Here is an 18,597-nt window from a genome sequence, read left to right as displayed (position 1 = left end):
GGTTTGGTTCTAGGCGATTTTCTGATGCAGCCCACAGGCGGTATGCTCCTCCTGTGAGAACTTCATCAATGATAACGGGACCCTCCCACTTGGGCTTGAGTTTGTCCTTTTTCTTCTCCGACAAGCATAGAACGAGTTCGCCAACATTATAAGCCTTGGCCCATACTTCTCTGCTTTGATATCTGCGGGCCTGTTGTTGATAAAATGCGGAACGGGCCTTTGCAACATCGTGCTCCTCCTCCAGGGCATCTAGGCTGTCCTGCCGATCAAGCTAGGCCTCTCTTTCTTCGTACATGTGCACTCGAGGTGAGTCATGGATAATATCGCAGGGTAATTGATAATACCCAAGTGCATGGAGTCATCGTAGCAATTTCCAAAGGTGGAAGTGATAAGTATGGAGTGTCGAACCCACAAGGAGCTAAAGGTAAGATCAATATTCTCTCAAGCCCTATCTGCCACTGATACGACTCTACGTACACCGAACATTTGCTTCCAACTATCAACGAGAAATAAAAATATGTCATGGGTATGAAGTGGATAACTTTGCATGATATTGGAGAGCTAAAATATAAAAGTAGGTGCTGTTATCATAAAGTTAGTATATATTACTAAATATTATAAATAGCGAGTGTGGAATAATGGCGGATCGGTGTGTGGAATTGTCCTAGGCAATTGTTAACAAGATTGGTAAGCACTATTGCAGTTTCATATGAGGGAGAGGCATAAGCTAACATACTTTCTCTTCTTGGATCATACGCACTTATGGTTGGAACTCTAGCAAGCATCCACAACTACAAAAGATCATTAAGGTAAAACCCAACGATAGCATTAAAGTATCAAGTCCTCTTTATTCCCATACGCCATGTCCCGCTTACCCGTGTTTGTGTTCCAGTCACTCACGCAACGCAGACAATAAGCAAACCATGGACATATTGCAACACCCTACAGCGGGAATCCCTCATGCTTGCGCAACACGGAGGGCACCTAGGATAGCACCAAAGTAAAACATACAACTCATACCAATCTAGATAATCAATTAACCCAATAACAAAGGATATCTACTCAAAACATCATAGGATGGCAACACGTCATTGGATCATAATATGTGGCATAAAGCACCATGTTCAAGTAGGGATTACAGCGGGGTGCGGGAGAGTGGACCGTGTAAAAGAGATGAGGGTGATGATGATGATGATGGTGATGTTGATGAAGACGATCACCGCGACGATGATTCCCCTCCCGATGGCACTCCGGTGCCACCGAGAGAGAGAGAGGAGGAGAGGTTCTCCCCCTTGTGCTTCCTCCTCCATGGCCTCCCCCCTAGATGGGGAGAGGTTCTCCCTCTCGTCCTTGGCCTTCAGGGTGATCACTATTATAATCCCGGGATTAGAATAACTATTTGGATCACAGTCAGCCCTATAAGGGCCCGACGGGATGTTCCGAACTTCCGAACCGGGCAGCGACAAATAAAAGAAAAGAAAAAACCCACCCCACCTCCCTCAATCCCGATCCACCACCTCCCCGATCCATATCCGCCACCTACATCCCACACCTCCTGCCCCAAACCGGCCGATGCCCGCCACCCGCCCCAGATCGATGCCCACCACCCGCCCCAGATCGATTCGCTCCCCGCCCCGCCCCAACCGGCGCTGCCGGCCCTGCGCTGTCGGCACCCCATACCAACTGACGCCACCGCCCGCACCCCACCCCAACTGCCCCGCCGCAATCGGCGCCGCCGCCCCCGCGCTGCCCCAACTGGTGCCGCCGGGACCTAGCAACCCTGCACACCGCCGGTCACCTCCCTCGCAGCCACCTCCCCTCCTCCCAATGGCGGCGCGGCCCCGAAACCCGCCCGTGCTTTCGCTGGTCTGCCCTAGTTCCCGAGCGCCATCGCCGGTCCCCAGATCGCACGAGCAGCCGCCGCCTCCGATCCCTCCCCCTGAATCCACCATAGTGGTGGACTGTCTCCCCCTGAATCCCCCACACTCCTCGACAAGATCCCCTGCCTCCCAGTTCCCGCCGATGGAACTCCACGCACCCAGATGCAGTCCGAGACTGGTGTCGCTGTAGTCCAAATCCATGTGCAGGGAGATGCTACAAGTTCGCCATCTGTCGATTTGCCGAGAAGCCTCGCCATCATGCCTTCTTTTCTTGCAATCGCGTAGCTTCAACATGATATGCTCGACTGATGCATATCTTTCTTTTTGTTTCGTTTTTGCAAACATCTTGCTTTTCATACCTCGACTTGTGTTAGATCTTTTTGCAATACCGACACAGAGAAGTCTGCACTTCCAACTGACATTCAAAAGTTCAGCTTGAAGCCATGCAGGACACTAGAGAGCTTCCATGGTGTCGATTGAGGCACGGAAGTCCAGGACTGCTACATGCTGCATGCTCTTTCTTGCTGAGGTCGAGGAGCTGGAGTGCAGTGGTGTCCATGCTCGCCACCCTTCTAGAGTTTGGCGCTACTGCGGGCTTTCTCTTGCTACCTTTTGTCTTACCGTGAGAGGGAGAACAAATTATTTAATGTACTTTTTCTCCTTTACACTTGCTACTCTGAAATAATTGGCTCCTGACAGTAGGTTGGTTCTGTTCTAATAATGCAACGGAATTAACGGACTACTGGATGAGAAATTGTGTTTGGCTTTCACTGTCACTAGTGCATTAAACTTTCACTGGCCCTGACTTCTTCCCACGGCCAAACTGAACTTCATCGCGCCGCTGGCTTTTACCTCCAGAACCGAGCCTTTCTTCCTCCATGCTGCTGCTGCAACTCTTCCTCCATGCTGTGGTTGGAACAATTCGGGAGCAACAACGACTGATTGCATTCAGGAACCACGGTTTATAGTTGTGGAGTGTTTTGGAATTTTAGTGATTGATATTCCTTGATGCTGGAGGTCAATGAGCTTTTGTTGTTTTAATGAGAATTTGAGGTGTTGATCTTCTGGTCATGATAGCAACATGGTTCTCAAGTATTAGTCAGGATTTTACTTGTCATTAGCTTCCCTCTTATAACGTGACACTAAAGACACTTTGTGGTGACAATATATCAGTATGATATAACTTTTGATAGCCTAGAAGTTGGAGATCTAGTGTTAATTATAGTTTAAGACCAACATTTAATTTGTAGATTCCTCTTTTCTAGTGTCACACCTCATTTCTGCAAGTCTTCCGCTGCCCTCTATAATAGTTATTTACTTGTTTGTTCTGCAAGTCTTCTGTCAACAACTGATGCATTTCTTCTTATGTTTCTACAGTTCTGTTAACTGAACTTCACTTTGAATGATTGCACGACAGCTGACATTTGGACTATTAGTCTAAATACTTGCGTGTGAAGTGCCACCGAAGATATATAACAATCCTATTTTCACATGTTACACAAGTATGAGAGTGTGGCTTGCACTTCGTCTCCGCGCCACCTTAAGACAAAATGATAAATAAATTCATCCACTCCACATGTGTGTTTCTGCGGATTCAGGGGATTTGCTATAAATTTCCAATTTTTTATTTTGTGTCAATGAGCTAATTTCTAAGATGCTTAGAGACGTCCAATGAAGTTCTGGTACAGCCACTACTAGGAAAAGGGCTATAGATAGGATTGATAATAATAACGCACCATGGAAGCAGTGCGCCACTACTATATACTAATGGCGCACCGGTTGGTGATGCGCCATTAGTGGAGAAGACACTAATGGTGCACCAGAAACAGGGTGCGCCACTAGTATTAAATTATTATTTTTCCATTTTTCCATACATACTAATGGCGCATCAGGTCGAAGTGCGCCATTACTAGTTCTAAGTAGTAATGGCGCACCAAGCAGACATTGCGCCATTACTGTAAATTTTTTTAATTCTTTTTTTGCAAAACTACTAATGGTGCATCATTTCACAGTGCGCCATTACTAGTTTAAACTAGTAATGGCGCACTATTACCCGTGCGCCATTAGTATATATATTTATTTATTTATTTACTTTTTTGCAAAACTACTAATGGCGCATCACCTGCAGGTGCGCCATTAGTAACCAGGGTTACTAATGGCGCATTTGCTGGTGGTGCGCCATTAATAACCTGGGACCCCAACAAGATATTTTGGACAGCCCCACACCTACCCACTCACTTTCCCCACTTCATTCCCTCCACCTCCTTCTCCAAGCTTTCGGCCATCTCCTCCTCCTCACCTCATTTCCACCATAGATTCATCAAAATTATGTGGTGAAATTACCTTTTTTTGATAGGTAAGTAAGGGGAAAGCTATCTTCATGATGTAGATCTACTTTTTTTCGCCCTAGCTCGCTCCAACAACGTGCACATGCACTTTTTGTGGCCTAGCTAGATCTATGTATGTTTGTGGTGTTGCATGTGTTTGTGGTGTTGCATATATGTTTGTGTTTGAAGGTACCGGTATTTGAAATGCGATAGTTGCCAATATTTTGCCGGAATGTTTTGATTCATTTCCGTTTCGGCGAGAATTTTGGCACTATGCATTCTTTTTGGTCCTATTTTTAGGGAAGGTCATGCCAAATTTTTCTTGGTTCTAAAATATCGTTTTGCTCTACCCCGCAGGCGACCATGGTCCGCACGATGACTGAAGGCATCGTGAATAGGTTTTTGAGCTCCGTGAAGGCCGAGATGCTTCAAAAGAACGAGACGGAGATAAGATGTCCGTGTCGAAGATGCAAGCTGAAGAGCCTTATTGCGGACCCGGATTCCGGGCAGGTGCGGGACCACCTGCTCTTGCATGGTTTCATGGATGGCTATTGGTGGCAAGGTGATGAAGATGACTATGAAGTCGTCCATGGGGGCCGGGCAAGAAATGAGGAAGGGCAACAAGACAAGTACCACCGCGGCAAGGGCGTGCGAGAAGATGAAGAATCTCCAGGACATCATCACGACGGTGATGCTGTACACAGTCATCATGTAGAACATGTCGTACATGATGATGAGGAAGATCAAGACTAAGGGCATGATCATGAAGATGAAGATGCCGGAGCAGACGACGATGGAGGCTGGGTGCAGGACCCTCATATTCAAGAGCTGCTTCTCAAGCAGACGGATAACGCAAGAGCTGCCGCCCGAGAGAAAGCCAAGCTGGATCAACTGGAGATAGACGCGGTTACTCCATTGTATGAAGGATGCAGGCTCCAGGATACCCGCCTGAAAGTAACGCTCATGGCTCTGGAGATGAAGGTAAAACACAAAATGACCGACGCATGCTTCGACGAGAACATGTCATTCTGGCACGAACGTCTTCCCAAGGGGAACAAGTGCCCGACCAGTTTCGAGGAGGCGAAGAAAATCGTGTGTCCTCTGGATTTACCGCACGTGAAATACCATGTGTGCATGAACAATTGTATCATTTATCGGGACGAGCACGCGGAGTCTACCATATGTCTGGTGTGCGGCATCACTCGATACAAGAAGAGGAAGAAAGCTCCTCGAAAATCGGTGTGGTACTTTCCGATCACTCCTCGTCTGCAGCGGTATTTCACGGACCCTAAGGTAGCAAAGCTCCTGCGTTGGCACGCGGATAGGGAGGAGAAGAAGCAGGAAGATGACGGAAATGATCCGGAGATAAATAAAAAAGACAAGATGCCGAGTCACCCTAAGGATGCGAGCCAGTGGCAAGCGTTGAACTTCGAATACCCAGAATTTGGGAAGGATCCAAGGAACATCGTGCTGGGCGCGAGCACCGATGGAGTCAATCCGTTTGGCAACCAGAGAAGCACACATAGCACCTGGCCTGTGTTTGTGTGGATGTACAACCTTCCCCCCTGGTTGTGCATGAAGAGGAAGTACATTCACATGAGTATGCTAATTGAAGGGCCGAAACAACCAGGGAACGACATCAATCTGTATCTGGGGCTGATGAAGGAGGAGCTAGACACGCTGTGGAAAACGCTAGCCAATACGTGGGACGCCGCAGAGAAAGAATATTTCCCTATGAGAGACGCACTGCTCACGACGGTGCACGACTATCTCGGTTACGGATATCTCGCAGGGCAGGTAGTCCACGGATTTTCTGGATGCGTAAGGTGCATGGATGACACAATGTATCTCCAGCTAGATAGAGATCCCGGGTCTTCGAAAACCGTGTTCATGGGACATCGAAGGTGGCTTCACGACGATGACCCGTGGAGGAAACGCAAGGATCTGTTCGATGGTGAAACCGAACCCCGAAAACGCCCGTGTACGAGGAGCGGCGAGGAAATAGACGAGCTGTTGAAAAATTGGAAAGACTGCCCACTGGCGGGAAAGAAGAAAAAGGCGCCAGAGCCGGGAAAGAAGCGAAAGGCGCCAGAGCCGCTACTGAAGGTATGGAAAATGAGGTCCGTTTTCTGGGACTTGCCATACTGGAAGATCCACCGTGTGCCTCACAGCCTTGATGTCATGCATATCACGAAGAACGTGTGTGAGAGTCTGCTTGGTACCCTGCTCAACATGCCAGAGAGGACCAAAGATGGGCCGAAAGCAAGGGCAGACTTGAAATCAATGGGCATCAGGCAGGAGCTTCACACTAATGATGATGATGATGATGAGGCGAAGTAGGACACAGAAAGTCGTCGCAAAGGCAAAAAGGCCAAGAAGACCGGAAATGACTACCCTCCCGCGTGCTTCACTCTAAGTCAGGAGGAGATCTAGCAGTTTTTCACCTGCCTCCTAGGAGTAAAACTTCCTTACGGTTACGCGGGGAAGATAAGCAGATACCTAGACCCAGTGAAGCAGAAGTTCAGCGGGATGAAGTCTCACGACTGTCACGTGTTGATGACGCAGATACTTCCAGTTGCAATCCGTGGGATCATGGACGCGCACGTCCGTGAAATGCTATTTGGCCTATGCAACTTTTTCGACGTCATCTCTCGGAAGTCGATTGGCGTGAGGCAACTCAGAAGGCTACAGGAAGAGATCGTGGTGATACTATGCGAGCTTGAGATGTACTTCCCGCCCGCATTCTTTGACGTTATGGTGCATCGGCTGGTCCATATCGTGGAGGATATCATCCAACTCGGGCCGATGTTCCTGCACAGCATGATTCCGTTCGAAAGGATGAATGGTGTCATCAAAGGATACGTTCGCAACATGTCACATCCAGAGGGAAGTATAGCCAGGGGCTTTCTGACCGAAGAGTGCATCTCCTACTGCACGAATTATCTAGGCATCGAGAACCCCGTTGGTCTGCCCGTCAACAGGCACCTCGGCAGGCTTGCTGGATGGGGTCACCGTGAGGGTCGCCGCGAAATGCATGTCGACTTCGAGGGTTGACTCGCCGACTTTGAAAGAGCAAACCTAGTCGCGCTACAACACATAGACGTAGTCGATCCTTGGGTGGTAGAGCACAAAACCTTTATTCAGAACACGTACAATGACTGAGGCCAACAGAGGACGAATGGAGATATACTCATAGAGCACAACTCATGTTTCACGCGTTGGTTCAAGCAGAAGCTTTTGTCGTACCCTTTACATGAAGATTCTTCCGCGGAAGAACAACTCATATTCGCCTTGTCACAGGGCGCCAAGCACAACCTGATGACCTATGAGGCGTACGATATCAACGGCTACACATTCTACACTGAGGACAAGGACATGAAGAGCGATGGTTATCAGAACTCCGGGGTAACGATGGAATCCTACACCGGTAACGACAAGGACAGATACTACGGAAGGATCGAGGAGATCTGGGAGCTGAGCTACGCTAGAGAGAAGGTCCCGATGTTTCGTGTCAGATGGGCCAAGAGCGTCCTAAAAGAAGACCGATATTTCACCACCATGGTTATACCTGAAGCCAAATCCAAGACCGCGGGCGCAAACGTCACCGCGAAAAATGAGCCATGGGTACTGGCTTCCCAAGTGGACCAATGCTTCTTCATTACCGACCCGTCAAAGCCCAGTCGTGTTGTCGTGAGGAGAGGCAAAAGGAAGATCATCGGAATGATGTAGTAGCCAATGAGCAAGACTTCGACAAGTACGGTGACCCGAAGATCGAACATGACGACAACGATGAAGTAGCAGCACACACCACAAGAAGAAGCAGGACCACCCTACCTAAAGGACGTCCGTTCCACAGAAGAACTCCATTTGCGAAAAAGAAGGGCAAGAAGATTGTGAACAGATAGCTAGCTAAGATTGATTGTATTTAAATCGTAGTCTTCATTTCTCGATTGTATTTCATGGGCACTTTTTGATATCATGAATATTTTTAAATTTCATGGGCACTTTTTGAATTCATGAGGACACTTGATCTCGATCCCCCTCCATCTCGATCTCGATCCCCCCTCCATCTCGATCCCACCTGCACCCTCCCCCGCTAGCTCCACCGCCGCCGACGACCCACCGCAACCCTCCCCCGCTCCACCGCCGCCGACGAGCACCCGGCCCCCCGCACCCTCCCCCGCTCCACTGCCGCCAACGGGCACCCCCCGCACCCTCCCCCGCTCCACCGCCGCCGCCGATGATATTTTCAAGTAACAAATTTGAACATATTTTTTAAAAAATTATTACTGTTTTTATAAAAAAAATATTACTGTTATGATTTAAACAAGTTTGAACATATTTAAACACAAATAAATATCAAAAACAACATTTAAAATGCATAAGAAAATATTGGGGAGCCTGGGAATCGAACCCAGGACCTCCTGGTGTGTGTGCTGCGTGCTGACCAGTCGGGCTAGTGGGTGGGTTCTGTTGTAGATAAGGTTAGGCTGTAGATATGGTTAGTGGGCTAGATTAAAACAAAATTCTAATGGCGCACCGAGGGGAGGTGCGCCATTAGAATAGTCATACTTATGGCGCACCGAGGGGAGATGCGCCATTAGAATAGTCGTACTTATGGCGCACGGAGGGGAGGTGCGCCATTAGAACCCTCCCCCCACTCCACCTACTGCCCTCGCCAGACTCTTCGTCCTTCCTATCCCTCCATCGTGCCGCTCCCTCCCTCGTCCCTCCCTCCACCGCGCCGCCGCCGCTACCCTGACCCACGGCACCGCAGCCACCCACGCGCCCCCGCCGTCTCCCTCTCCCCTTCCCCCCCCCTCGAGCGCTGCCTCCCCCTACGTGTGCCGCCTCCCGACCCACGACGCCGACACCACGCCTCCTCATAGCGCACGGGGCACTCTTCCTCGCACTCTCCTCACCAACCACGACGCCGGCCACCTGCTCCGTCGTCTCTGGCAGAGGTTACTCCACCTAGCTGCAGCACTCGTGCGCTTGGCGGCTAGTGTTTGCCTCCAGCCCCTCCCCTCCCCCATCAACAAGAGGAGCATCCGGTGCCCCCGCCCTCAAGTTCGTCGATGACGCCGTCCTCCAGCCGCTGCCGCCGTCCTCCCGCCCAGGTACCTCTCCTCCTTCCTCCTTCCTCCCTCTTCTGTGTTCCTAGGTTCCTAGGTTCCTAGGTTCAGATTTGTGCACTATAGATGATGTTCCACTGTGAACTTACTGATGATGATAGATTTGTGAACTTACTGATGATGACAGGAGATTTGTGCACAAACTACAGTGCACAAATCTCCATGATGGATTAGGTAATGTTCCACTATGTAGTAAGTTCCATAGATTGTATAATTCTAACACCAGTTTTAATATTACTGTAGCAGAGGTGACTGGGGGTTGTTGGGATAATGTCAAAATTAGGAGGAGGTTGGGTGATTTGGCTGAGCAACAGTTGCAATATCTCTGTGAGGACATGGTTCAAAGTGAGGAGAGAGATAAGTGCGTGTGGACTTTAACTACATGTGGTGAATTTACCATTAGATCAATGTACCTGATGATCAAAGCTTTGCAAGTTAGATGTCATTTTAGAAAATTATGGTTTATTAAAGTACCTCTTAAGATTACAATTATCTTGTGGTTGATGTTTAAGAATAGTATATTATTGACTAAGTTATTGCTCAAGTCTCTCACTGGTTGGAACACTGGGCTGGTTTGCAGAAGCGTGGGGGGCCTAATCAAATTACCTAGTCAGATTTGTGAACTATAGTTTGTGAAGTACACAGTGGAACATTACCTAATCAGATTTGTGAACTTACTGATGATGAAAGGAGATTTGTGCATTGTAGTTTGTTAATCTGGACATCTTAGTAGCTAATGCATTCAGTTAACCAAAGTTTAGTTCTTGTGTAGTGTAGTTCCCTCCTCAAATTACTTGCAAGCATATTGTAACTATTTTCACTCTGTCCTGAAGGTTTTTGACTACACAATCTGTGGTGACCCACACTCTGTTGGTTCACACTCATTGAGTTCGCTCGTGAAGGTATTATATGTTCACATGGTACATTTATGTTTTTCAGCAGCTGATTAATGGTTTGATACATGATACATTTCATGCACAGGTGCTAGAGCTGCACTTAACTTGCTAAAATCATCCCCTTGTTCTTACTGGTTATATAAATTCATTGATTGTCTTATGTTTTCTGTCAGGGTATTGTTCAGGAAGCTTGCTTGAGTTTGTGTCCTTTAATTTGTAAATCTGTAGTTCTAGCCACATTTAGGATAAGTTGTTGTATATACTGTCATAAAGTTCAGCAAGAACAGGGCATCAATAGTGCTACTCTAGTATCTAGTTGGGGAGGGACAAATGGACAGGGACAACAAACTATTAGTCTTAGGATTAACACTCCTCATATGAGATGAGAGGATTTTTTCTAAATTGCTTCTTGTAGTTTTGAAAATTCAGTTTATTCGGTTACTAAAAATTCAGTTAGGAACACAAATTTCAGAACTTTTGTTTGCTGTAACATATTGATGTGCTTTGTAAAACTTGTTCATGTACTAAACTACTAATGCCTTGTGATGCTCTGAATTACTTGTGATGCCTATGAATTACTTGTGATCACATTGAGAAAGAGATGCAAAGATGATGATCAAAGATGGGCTGCTGTAGAACTGTTCTTCATCTTTACAGTGCTGTTGTATAGAAATATGCTGAATTTTCTGCTCTGATTGTTGCTCAAAGAAATTTAGCAAAAAAATGGGGTCCTGGGAGACGCCGCTGTTGCTTGAGGCCCTTGAGAGGCCCTTCGTGTCGTGATGATTTTGCAGGTACCCCGAGAGGCCCTTGAGTTTGCCGGAATGTCGATTAACTTCCGTTCCGGCAAATTTAGGTACTCCATATGTCCTATTTTCAGCAAAGGTCATGCTGAAATTTTCCGTGAATTTTAGCATAACTTTGCTAAAAATCGGACATATGAGGTACTTGCTACTAATGCATGGGCCGGGGTATCTTAGTACTTAATTAAGTAGGATCAACTGCCCATTTATTCTTGCTGTATTAAACCATAGGTGGCAATAGAGCCAAGTGATTAGTGCCAAGTGATTAGGCCCAACCTAGGGTGCCTCGGCATCGATAAACCCTAAATGATGAAAACTTAACTTGGCTGCCCCGGATGCCTCGGTGTCGATGAGAACCTAAATGATGTACGCTTAGGCTTTTAGGGTGCCTCAGCGTCGACAAACCCTTAATGATGAAATCTTAGGCTTTTAGGGCGCCTCGGTGTCGACAAACCCTAAATGATGAGACCATGATCTTGTTCCTTGACAATAACCAACTTTTTGGCCAAACTTTTTTCCTATTTAGAGCGAAACATGGCCCACAACGATGAGGCCGGTGGTTCGGGCGGCAAGCAATTCTGGGAGCTGTCCCAGGAGATGGAGGAACAACCTCACCGCTATGAGGACACCGCGGAAGACATCGATCCTGATTACACAACCCCTAGTGGCGTCGGGGATGACACCACTGATGGTGCCGCCGAGGATGCCACCACTGATGATGGCGGCGCACACACAGATGGCAGCCAACCGAAGCAGCAAAGGAAGGACCGGCGCCCGAATGCGCTCCGCACCGTCAAGGAGGAATTCACTCAAGTGGACTCCGACGGGAATCCAACGGAGCCCAAACATATAGTCAAGGGGTACTCGGTTCAGCTCGGGTGCATTCTCCGGAGCACCGTCTCGATCAACACTGAGAACCTTAGGCATAAGGACCGAGGGAATTTGCGCAACCTCCTCTTCGCGAAGCTGCACGAACGATACAAGTTCCCCGCCAAATTTGAAAACACACGCCTCTCAGGGAATAAAGTGAACAGTGCCGCCCTCACGAAGATGAGCACGGCCCTGTCTACTTGGAAAAGCGCGGTGAAGAGAATGATTGATAAAGGTGATAGTTATGAGAAGATCAAGGCGAAATATTCTTTGATGAGCGAAGATGAGTACAAGGAGTTCAAGATCAAGTGCGAGAGCAGTCCAACCTCCGAATCAAGTCAGTGGGGGAAAGAAATGCGGGAGTTGAACTTAGGGGAACACAAACTCGGTCCCGGCAGTTACAGAGTGGCGGAGCCTATATGGGACAAGGAGGACGCGGAGCATGCCGAGCAAGGCCTACCTCCCCGCTTCGAGAAATACATCAGTGACAAGCAGACCAGGAACTATGTCAGGGCCCGGTACAAGGAGGACCCGATAACAAAGGAGCTTACCACGGATCCGAAGACCAGGGCGCTTGAGCTTCTTCTGGTAAGGAATACACCCCCGCGTAATTAGCTCCATATGGTTGCACTCTAATTAATCCCCAATATTTCTAAATGGTTCATGTTCCTTTCGCAGGACACTGAAAGCAGTAACGTCGGGTCGTCCAAGAGCTCCCCTTTCGACACCCCTTTAAATAGGGCGTTGAATGTAATGAAAAACAAGGATAAGCTCACTAAGCCGACGTCAGCTAGTCGTGTGGCCGGCAAAGGCTTGTCCACAAAATGGGGGTCATACTATACCGCTGGTGTGCGGAAGGAGAAAAAGACCAGCTCGGAAAGCCAGACGCGCGAGGTTGAAGAACTCAAGGCACAAGTGGCGCGGATTCCGGAGCTTGTCCAAGAGCAAGTGCAACAACAACTTGGAACGACGCTCAATGCCATGGTGCCTATGTTGATTCATGGGCTGACGATGTGGATTGCGGGCGGCCAATAGGGGCCTCCCCCAGTTCCTAGCTTCACGGCCAGCAACTCGCACAGCGCGCAGGCGGCTCCATTGGTGTCTCGGCGGCGCCATTGGTGTCTCCGGCGGCGGCGCCATTGGTGTCTCCGGCGGAGGCGGTATTCGTGTCTCCGACGCCGGCACGGGCATTGGAGCTTAATGCACCCGGGTGTACGCCGGCCGGCACCTCGCCAGCAAGCGCCCCCTCCATCAGTTGCACGCCCGCTGTTGGCGGTGCCTCGACATTAGCCGAGCTCGACGGCATCACGGTAACTAAGCCTCTCGGCCGATGACTTCATCTCCTTGCCTTTGACTGGGCATCCCTGATGCCCTGTACATGTTTTTGCAGGGCACCGCCGATGTTCCTTGCACTCTTCTGCACTTTGTGAGCGCCGAGTTGGTCGATGTCGCCAAGGGCAGAATCGTTCAACTGGGCAACCCCATGTTCCACAGTAATCTGGTGCCACCCACAACGTATAGGGTTGAAGTGGTTCGGGTGCTACCAGGCTGCGACGAGCTTTTACCTCCGATTTGACCCGCTGGGGCCGACGAAGAAGATGAGATGACCCTCAGCACCTGCGTAAACTGGCCCCTGCTTTGGCCGAAGAGCCAGATTCGTTTGGGGAGGGGGACACCACCCCACAGACAAGACCGCCAGTCGTGCCGGCGCCAAGCCATGGCAAGAACGCCGCAACGCTACCGGACCTGCCGGACATCCCTATGGCACAGGATCCGGACAACCCTATGGCACAGGATCCGAACGGCAACGACAACGACGACGGTATATTTACCAAAGTTGATAAGTACTTTGCCGAACATGGGTACGCTGACGAGTTCTGCGGGCCTCTTTCTCAAGAACACAACCAAGACGACCGCGATCTAGCTGGTACGGCGGAGAAATCCAATTGCAACAGGCGTCGTCTGGCGTTCAGTTCTCAGGACACGCCTCCAGCTCCCGCCTTCACCGAGCCTTAGATAGCTGAGGTGCGAAATATTATCAGCCCCAACACACTCAAGAAGGCGGTCTGTGAGTAGAACTCGGTCCCATTACAGGAGATCAAGAAGAAGGGACGGAAACGAAAGACTAACAAGGGCGCCGGTGCGAGCCAGCCGGCACCGAGTTCGATCCGTGCTCAGGACAGGCCACCTTCACCTAAGGATATCTCGAGGAGGGTGCATGTGCGGGTAGGGCGATGCTACCGCCAAATATGCTGAATGCTGCAACCGGTGCTATGCGGAGTCTGCACGACAGTGTTCTTTCTTTGGAGAAGCGGCATCTCAGAGAGAAGGATGTGGCATACCCGGTTTTCGTGGCCAAGGTGCCAGAGGGCAAGGGCTTTGTGGATGGCGACATCGGGGGTACGATCGTCCTGCAGTTTGATGACATCTTTGCTATGTTTAACCTTCATCCACTGCACTACACCTTCGTTCGGCTGTTTTCGCTGAGTATGGAGATGCGGATCATTAGAGACAAGACCTCGGACATTGTGATAGTCGACCCCTTCTACATGCGTGCCAAGCACTTGAGCAGCGCTGGGGACCACCAAGTTGCGAGTTCACACCTCGAAGGCGTCATTCTGGCAAACCCAGATAAGGATAACTTCCTTGTGGCTTACTTTCGTGAGTAAGTCATCCCTTAACCGCCCCGTAACATATGATTTCTTAGATTTCGATCGTTCTTTTTTTTCTAACATTCCGTGTTCTGTGCAGTGACACACATTGCACACTCATCCTCTTAAGCCTGAAATATTCCATGGCCACATATTTAGACCCGAACCGTAACTCCAAGATAGACTACACAAATGTCAAGAAAGTTCTTGATGATGTTCTCCCCGCCTACGCCAAATCTGGAGGCACCTTCACTAGGGCAGTTCGTAAGTACGACAAGCACATGTTCTCAGACAATACGAAGTTCTGTTGCGTCAAGCAGCCGCCTGGCGGTCAGAAGGATGCCTACTATGCCCTCCATCACATGCGGGCGATCGTAAGGGACCATCATCAACTTCTGCTACCAGATAATCTCAAAGATTGGGCCGCGAGCTTGTCGGCAGTCCAGGACGCGGACCTCAGACAAGAATTCTTTCGCATCCAGTCGGAGTTTGCGGACATCATCCATCAAGATGTCCTTCATACCTCAGGGCATTTCTTCCTCAGATATCAACTGTCCAACAGTGAGATAGATGAAATGCTACAAATGCAGGGTGACAATGACCGCGATTTCATGACCATCACGACAGACGGCGGCTTCATCCATGTTCCTGTCCGATGAGTCGAATCGAAAGTAGTGATGTGTAGTTCTGAAACATTGATTGGCTCATGTTGTAATTATACTTTAATGAATCCGTATGTCTCTTTGGTTTGGACAGTCGTTCAACTTAGATGTAATCGATGCTATTTATTAGTAGGACCATGAATCGTGCTATTAATGTCTTGCTTTTCTCTTCCGATCCTTTTGTTGCATACTTACATATTGCTTATGTATTATCTGTTGTTTGGCTTGTGCATAGAGATGCCGTCGTATGTCGTGTACAAGGGTAAGGTTCCCGGAGTCTACCACGACTGGGAGGAGTGTTGGAGACAGGTTCACCGTTTCAGCGGTAACAGTTACAAAGGGTACACCACTAGGGCGGAGGCTGAATGTAGATACGCCCGCTATCTAGAGGGGGAGAGGAGGGAGCGTTGGAGGAACCGGATGAAGACCAGTTTGATCGCAATGATGCTCATCGTGATGACCACAGCTCTCTTCTATGTGATGGTAGTTTAGATGATCGATATCGACTTGTAATGTGAAGGCAAACTCGATACTCGCGGTCTTGAGACTTGTAACGTTTTATCTTTGTTCGGTCTTTTGAATTCGGAGACTAATATGATGAATTGTATTCGGAGACTAATCTTCTATTGTATTCAATGAATCTGATGTTGCTGTGTGCTGCTGTCTATATTCTGTCCAATAATATATTTTGTAACCTGTGCAAAAATCAGAAAAGCAAAAAAAACCCTAATATTCATACTAATGGCGCACCACACAAGACACTAATGGCGCACTGTGATCATCACACTAATGGCGCATTAACTGCTGGTGCGCCATTAGAATGCCAAAGCACATGGGTACATATGGCCCCCTGGGAGGCATTCTAATGGCGCACTGCGGGCTATACTAATGGCGCACTACGTGGTGCGCCATTATAACACTAGATACTAATGGTGCACCGGTGGTGCGCCATTAGAATTTAATTCTAATGGCGTGATGCCAGTGGCGCACCGGTAGTGCGCCACTAGAAGGCAAATTCGGTGTGCCACTAGCATGCCTTTTCCTAGTAGTGAGCTATATAAGAGGTTCTAGTACATCTATATGTCAACCGCGCCAAGTTCTATTACGGCCATACGCCTACTACCATGATTGTCTGCGTGACTTGCTGCTGCCGACTACTAGACATGTGTGCTTGTGGACTACTTGTTGGACGTGTGTTCGTTTTTTTCCTTTCAAGTTACATACTCAAGATATTTGCTAGGTTTGGTCGGTGCGTGCTTGTACATCGCATTGATCTATGGAGAAATAAAACACATAAGAGAGGGATATAGTAGTGGTTAAAAAATAAATAGGAGAGAATAAGAGCAAAAAAGCATGTGGTGGGAAACACTCACCGCTTTATCACAAAATGGCCCAGCACGGAAATGTTGCGTCTGGAAAACAAAGACTAGTCATTTTGTAATTAGCCTAATTAATGTTTGTACCTAGCTAGTATGATGTGTTGGCCTCTTAGTCCCTTTTCTCTTGTTCTGCATTATTTCTTGAAAGTTTAATAGTATCCGTTCAAATTTAGAAAATGGTGAAGTTCGATGTCTATGAAAAATTTGGATTTTTCACATTATTAAAAAATAAAAGCAAGAAGTTCAAAATTTTAAAACAAGGAAGTTCAAAAAACTCGATTTTCCTCGTTACTAAAGAACAAAACTAAGAAGTTCAAATTAAAATAACAAAGAAGTCTAAAGTTTATAAAAACCTCATATTCTCGTTCTATAGAATAACTAATAAGTTAAAATTAAAATAACGGAACAACAAAAAAGTTTTAAAAAGATTTCCCCCCTTTTTAATTTTTTTTTGGATTTTCCCCGATACTAAAGATTAAACCAAGAAGTTCAATTAAAAAAAACAGAGTAATTTAATGTACATTAAAAAACTCAGTTTTTCTCGTTACTGAAGAGTAAACCAAGAATTTCATTTTAAAAACGTGGATAAGTTTGATACTTAATTAAAAACTCGATTTTTTGTTACTAAAGAATAAAACCAATAAGTTCAATTTAAAATAACAAAGAAGTTTGATGTTTCTAACAAAACTACAATTTTCAGTTTTCTAAAAATACATATAAGAAATTCAAATAAAAAAGTTAGAGCGGTTTGATATAGAAGTTCGATGATTATAGAAAACTCAGATTTGCCTCATTATTAAAGAATGGAAACAAGAAGTTTAAAAATAAAAAAATAAAAAGTTCAACTTTTGAAAATATAACGCTTCAAAATTTCATAAAAAAGGATTAAGAAATAGAACCAGGAAGTCCATATTAAATAGATGGAGAAGTTCGATGATCATAGAAAACTCAGATTTTCCTCGATATTAAAGAATGGAAACAAGAAGTTCAAAAATAAAAAACAAGAAGTTTAACTTTTAAAGAAAATAATGCTTCAAAATTTCATAAAAAAGATTAAGAAATAAACCAGGAAGTCCATATTAAAAAGATGGAGAAGTTCCATGATTATAGAAAACTCATATGTTCTTCGTTATTAAAGAATGGAAACAAGAAGTTCAACTTCTAAAAATATAACGCTTCAAAAGTTCATATAAAAGGATTAAGAAATAAAAACCAGGAAGTCCATATTAAAAAGACGGAGAAGTTCGATGATTATTGAAAAACTCTGATTTTCCTCATTATTAAAGAATGGAAACAAGAAGTTCAAAAATAAAATAACAAGAAGTTCAACTATTAAATATAGAGCGCTTCAAAATTTCATAAAAAGGATTAAAAATTAAGATTAAAAATTCATAAAAAACTCATATATTTTCATGTAACCGACAGAACTTCAGATTGATAACTGCCAGAAGTTCACATACTACACGGTGTGCATTTGGTATTAAAAAGAATAAAAAAGCAAAGACTAAAAGTTTGTTGATATAAGTTCAAGTCCTCCGTCGGAGAAATTTTAAAAAATATTGTGAGAGAGGTGTATACAAAAGAAATACCATTTGTGTAACACTTGACGAATGGATGAGAAAATTACAAATAAAAAATACGTCACAGAAGTTCAATGTAAAAACAGCAGGAAGTTCACCTACTACACCGAATGAATATCAGATGAAAAACTTTTAAAATCGTCGCGAGTATGAAAAAATGATCAACATGGGAAAGTTGCATGTTTACAGCAGCTTTCCACTGGTATATCACTTGCTCAATTCCGGTGAGTGGATGGAGAGCTACGAGAAAAAAAACACGTGAAAAACAGAGTGAAGTTCAAGTAGACATGCCGAGAAGTTCAGGTTCTTCACACGGTGCATTTTCGAAGAATCTATTTCACGATAAAGGCAGAACGAATGATCTCGCCATTTTCGAAATTACTTTGAAACGGCCAAGATTCATAGAAAATCATC

The sequence above is a fragment of the Triticum aestivum genome, chromosome 3A (assembly GCF_018294505.1).
Source record: "Triticum aestivum cultivar Chinese Spring chromosome 3A, IWGSC CS RefSeq v2.1, whole genome shotgun sequence".
Taxonomy (NCBI): Eukaryota; Viridiplantae; Streptophyta; class Magnoliopsida; order Poales; family Poaceae; genus Triticum; species Triticum aestivum.
The sequence above is the reverse complement of the archived record's forward strand: the minus strand, read 5'-3'. Positions refer to the sequence as shown.